Raw genomic sequence first — 6210 nt, forward strand, 5'->3', positions numbered from 1 at the left:
TAGACATGATAAAATGATGTTTTAATGTTGAAAATCCACAACATCCAGAAAACAGGTGCATCACCAGGGAAACACGGAGGAGACGAGACGTATGACGATGTAAGACGAGGACCCGACAAGGAACTTGTCTTAAATACACAAGGAGGGTAATCAGGGATCGAGACACACCTGGGAAGCAATCAAGGGGAAGGAGACAGGACACCACAAGGACTCACAAGGGAACAGAACTAAATAAGCACAGAAAAACCTAGAAATAAATACACAGAAAACACAGATCTCAACAGCTGTGTCTGCTCCTCGAGGACTGACTTTGGACACCCCTGGCCTAGAAAAAGAGGGCATGTCAACCCACACTAAATCCCCGGATCATAAGCTTCATGTCTCACTTGCCTGTCATAATGTTGGTGCTGCAGGCTTCTGTTGTAAGGCTGCAGCAGCAATGTTAGTAGCTGCAGTGTCAAAAGCAGTTTGTTTAGGACACTAGTAGCAAACTCATTAGGTGCACATATGGGTGTTTGCCTAGCAAAGGAAAAAAATCAGCTGGTAAATAAGCCTCCCTACCATGAACCAAAAAGAATGGGATGAAATCTGTAGTGGAGTGTATACGAGTGTTGTATGCAGACTCAACCTGCTTCATGTGTTCATCCCATTCACCCCCTTAAGGTACTTGACTAACTGGTCTGTTAGACCTTACCACCATTCCATCTGACATTGCATGATATGGAGATGTCCTTGTTTTGTATACTCCCATACTTGAACACAGACATTTAATAAGGTCTTAGTCAAACTGGCATCCCTGGTCTGTGTGTAGGGTGTGGGGAACAACATGGTGACAAATGTAATCCTCAAACAAACACTTCACTACAGTAACAGCTCTCTGGTCTGGAAGTATTCACTTCCAGACCAGGTTAATGTACTTCATGAAACAGTCCATTAGATCAAGTATGTATCTGTTTCTATGAGTAGTGAGGGGAAATTCTGTGAAATCCATTGCTATTTTTTCAAACGGCTTTGAGACAACATGTTTCAAAGGGGCCTGTTGACAGGGCGTTGGCGGCAGCCGTGCCTTGCACACCACATATTCTAGATCCCACTCAGTTATATCTTGAGACATTTAAGGCCAGTAGCATCTGGCATGAGCACATTGTAAAGTCTTTACTGCATCAAAATGTCCAGCAAGAGAATGGCCATGTAGTGCCCTGAACGCTTCCTTTTGCAGACCACTTGGAACAACAATCTGCACAACAGGATAATACTTCACAGTTGATCTCACAATGTGGTGGAACCACTGTACATTCTATTATATGTGCTGTATAGTTCAAGAAAGACAATTGGGTTTTTCTGAGAGATGAATATCTGCTCCATATAAATTGCAGATTCCCTGACCAAATTCTAGAACTGTATTATGGAGTTGTAGAAAGTTCATACCAAGGAGAGTGCCTTCCCTGACATTCCTCATCACTTGCACATCATGGTGTAAAGTATGTGAGCCCATTTTAAGAGTCACTTCAACGGTGCCTAAAGTGTCCAAATTGTGGTCCATCATTGCTTTTGATAAGACAGTTTTTTCAAGGGTGCAGCAATAGATTTCTGTTTTTTCACTTAAAATGAAATATGGGAGCCTGAATCCAACATAATGTGAGTGTCAGACCCCTCTAAGATCCCATTAATATACGAGGTAAAAGCACTTAATGCTGCCATCATTGTGCTAGTTTCTGAAGGTAAGGGAATCACCCATTTACCACGCTAGATAATGTGTGTGGCAGTGACGCCATCTTCAACTCCAGCAATTCCACTGTCATTTAGGGTTTTATTTGAGTAAGCTGATGAGCGCCCCTCCTCAACAGCTAGTCAATCAATCAATCAATCAATCAAATTTTATTTGTATAGCATATTTCAGCAGCAAGGCATTTCAAAGTGCTTTACATAATAGTGCTAGTGTTTGTTTCCATGATAGTAGGATCCATCAGTTGAGTAGCCTGGATAGTTATGATCGGAACGGTAGTAAGCTGGTTGGCGACTACACATGAATTTTTGGTCCTGAAACGAGACATGTTTTCATTGAGGGCTTAGGCTCCTCCGCCTCCATCATACGGGTGTCTCCCAGGTGATGGGTGACGTCCTCTACTGCCCTTATTGTAGAAGCCACTGGACCTTAAATATTTTTCACTGCTGGCCCTGAAAGAAGGCAAACCAGATCTATAACCCCTGCAGTGTAGATTGTCATTTTGACTGCACCCATATCGGTGCCCATACTCAGGGGAGGGCTGGCAAAACTGTCTTGTTGGTGAATTTGAATCTGTTATCCAACTTCATTTTCAGTGTCCCTAGTTCTTAACTGAGGTCGTTGTGGAGGTTCCTCCATCTTTTCCTCAGTGTTAGTATTTATTTAAATGTTTTCATATGATTAGAATTTCACTTTTTCTTTGGTGGTTTTTCTTTGGTGGTGGTTATTGCATTAGGTTGTTTATTAATTTGGGTGCACACATTTAGTAAACACCTTATGTTTATTTAAGATCATTAACATTTTGTTTTGCTGTGTTTAAGGACTGGCTGGCAGACGGTGGTTGGTCGAAAGGAAAACCAGGAAGTGGAACAGTCCATCAGGCTGCTGGAAGCAGGGGACTTGATGTGAAAGAATCTGCCTCTCTCCACTAATAGCATAATTGCTAAAATCTTTTTGGCATTAGGTTATTTTGGTTTTTATAGTTGTGTTAAAGTCAAAATGTTTTAGTTTAAATTAGTCATTTATACATTATTTGTCTTTGTCTCCTTCCCTACCCCTCCTCGTTTGTGTAGGCCAGCATGTTTGTATAAATTCCCCTGTGTGTTTATTGTGTGAGGTCAGTTTTTGGTTTGTTATCTTGAGTTATGTTTGCCTTAGTTGATTTCTTTTGGGCCCATTTTGTTATATTTTTTAGATTTGTTGTTGAAACATTTTGTTAAGATTTTCTTTGGAAAAAATAAATAGAAAATATTTTTTTATATATGCCTTTGTCCTTGTCGTTGACTGATTGGACCGTCACAGTTGGTGTCAAAAGTGGGATCCACCAGTTAAGGACAAAGGTATATTTATTTATTTTTTATTTTTGGAACCAAAAAGAAGAGAAAGACCTACACCATGAGAGGAGCCAGAGGTGGTAAAAACAAGTCAGCTCCATCAGACAAGGAAGCACAAACAGAGCATGAGGGGTGTGGTGCAATTTGTGAAACTTGTGAAGAGGATGAAGGGGGAAGAGAGCCAACCATATCCGACTTGGTGGGGATCCTTCAGGCCCACATTGGACAGCAGAAAGCTTGAGAGGAACAGTGGGAGAAAGAAATGGCACGTCAAGATCACAGGTTTAAGGCTCTCCAACATCAGTCCACTTTATTTCAAGAGGAGCTTCAGGCCCAGTCTTCTGACTGGCCTTTTGTGCAAGACCACGCCCCTTCCTCTGCAGGCTTGAGGCCTGATGATGTGGATTGTTCACCACCATTACCTGCACTGTCTGCTGTTCAGCCAGGTGACTCAGTTTCTACACATTTTTATAAAGAACCAAAACTGCAAAAGCTAAGTGAAGATGATGACATTGAGCATTTCCTTATAACTTTTGAGAGGATAGCATGTGCTTGTCGATGGCCAAAAAGTGACTGGGCATTTCAGTTGATTCCACTCTTGACTGGTAAAGCCAGGAGTGCATATGTACATATGGATGTGGATGAATCAATGAACTATGATAATGTTAAAGCTGCTATTTTACAGAAATATGAAATTAACAACGAGACTTATCGTCAGAGGTTCCGCTCTCTTCATGTGGAGCCAAATGAGTCCCCCAAGGAGCTTCATGTGAGACTTAAGAACTGTACGGCAAATGGGTTCAGCCCCGAGGTAAGACTGTTGAAGAAATAAATTACATCATAATTCTTGAACAGTATTTCCGAATGTTGTCTCCAGAACTCCAAGTTTGGATTAAGGAACGAAACCCAAAAGATGCAGCAGAGGCGGTCTCCCTGGCAGATGCTTTTGTGGCTGCCCGCAAGAAGACCCAATCATGGGCTTTTAGAGCTGCAAAAAGGGGGTTTATACCGATTCCAGGTAACACCAGTCAAACTGGAAATGTGAGTAAGGTGTCTGGAAAAGAAAAATGTTTTTCCCCCAGTCAACAAAACCTGTAAAAAAAACCATCTGCTATTTATGTGGGCAGGAGGGCCACACAAAGCCTATGTGTCCTCAAAATCCTGCGAAACTCTCTCAGATGTGTCTTGTACCCAGAGAGAACCATATATTGAACAGACAAATCCTGCCACTGATGGAGACTACTGTGGAAATAGATGGGCAGAGGGTCAAAGCTCTGATTGACACAGGAAGCTCCCAGTCACTGGTACACTGCAGGTATGTCCCACCACATAGTATCTGCACTTCTGAAACAATACCCATCTGCTGTGTTCATGGGGATGAAAAAGAATATCCAACAGCATACATTTACATGAGACCTCAAGGACATGTTTACCTGTTAAATGTGGGTGTTATGGATGAATTACCTTTTCCTTTTGTCCTGGGAAATGATCTTCCAGTTCTCACTGACCTAATAAATGCTTCTAAAATGTGCAATGTTGTGCTGACACAATCTCAGGCAAAGACCTCTGGTGAAGATGAGCCCAGCTTAAAAGCCTTGCCATTCTACGAGGCTGAGATTGAAGGGTGTCGTACTAAAGACCGTAAGTCTCGTGCACAACGCAAGCAAGAAAAATTCAAACATACCACAACCTCTCCTGTGTTACCTGAACCTGAGGTACAGCTAGACTTTGTAATTCCTGATAATATTAGTGAGCTGCAGCGCCAGGACAGAAGTCTGGCTGACCTTATGAAAAGAGTTGAAGAAGGTGAAACTGCAGAGGAATTTTACGTGCAAAATGGCAACCTCTATAGGAGACATGGAGAATTACAACGGCTTGTGTTACCCAGAAAAGTCAGAAAAACAGTATTGACTTTGGGCCATTCAATTCCCTGGGCTGGCCACCTGGGAAAACATAAAACTATAGCCCAAATCCAACAGTGTTTCTACTGGCCGGGATTACACAAAGATGTTGCCAGTTTTTGCAGGAGTTGTCAAAAAACATCTACCAGATTTGCAGCGAGAGCTCCTCTTCAGCCTCTTCCATTATACACCATTTGAACATTTGGGCATGGATGTTGTGGGTCCAGTGGAGAAGAGCAAATCAGGGAACCGATTTATGTTGGTTATCACTGATTATGCCACAAAGTATCCAGAAGTGTTCCCTCTGAAATCTGTTAAGGCTAAGACTGTTGCCTTTTGCCTGGTTCAGTTTTTTTCACGAGTGGGGTTTCCCAAAGAAATACTGACTGATCAAGGGACAAATTTTATGTCCAAACAATTGAAGGATGTGATAAACTGATTGGCATTAGGGGACTGAGAACCACCCCATGTCACCCGCAAACTGATGGACTCACAGAGAGGTTTAATCAGACTCTTAAGAACATGGTTCGTAAGTTCATCAATGAAGCTGGGTCTGATTGGGATCAGTGGCTCCCTTACCTCTTGTTTGCATATCGGGATCTCTACCGGATTTTCCCCCTTTGAGTTGCTTTTTGGGCATGAGGTGCGAGGTTCACTGGCCCTTTTGAAGGAAAGGTGGGAGGGGGAAAAACCTGCAAAAGAACCTGTTAATACAATTTCTTATGTCCTCCAGATGAGAAAGAAGTTGGAAAAGATGACCTCATTGGCTCAGGAACATATGCGTGTCTCTCAACAGAAGCAAAAACCCTGGTATGATCAAACTGCTCATGTAAGGAGTTTTGAACCAGGTCAAAAGGTATTGGTACTGCAACCTACTGATAACAGTAAGTTTTTGGCTCAGTGGCAAGGTCCATACGAGGTTGTTCAAAAACTGGGTCCTACCACCTACAAGATCTGTACTCCAGATCAAAGACGCAGTACTAGAGTTCTTAACATTAACCTGCTAAAGGAGTGGGTCTCAAGGCCTGAGGGGAAGCAAGATGTATTTTTTATCAGAAGTGTATCAGATGAGGAGGTGGAGGAACAATACCTGCCTCTACCATCAGCTTCTGCTCTTGACCTGAGTCATCTCTCCCCAGAACAGCAGTTGCAAGTGAGAGCCCGTTGTAATGTCAGTGTGTTTCATGATAATCCTGGACGTACTGACTATACTGAACATGATATTCGTCTGAAAGAGGATGCAGTTGTG

The 6210-nt window shown here is 42.5% G+C and overlaps 1 pseudogene; it reads left to right on the plus strand.

Annotated features, from left to right (window-relative positions):
• Positions 1-3691: 3691 nt before the first annotated feature.
• Positions 3692-5585, plus strand: LOC106962396 (uncharacterized; annotated as a pseudogene).
• Positions 5586-6210: the final 625 nt, after the last annotated feature.

Source organism: Poecilia latipinna, unplaced genomic scaffold (genome assembly GCF_001443285.1).
Source record: "Poecilia latipinna isolate Pla-1442-1.1 unplaced genomic scaffold, P_latipinna-1.0 Scaffold1409, whole genome shotgun sequence".
NCBI lineage: Eukaryota > Metazoa > Chordata > Actinopteri > Cyprinodontiformes > Poeciliidae > Poecilia > Poecilia latipinna.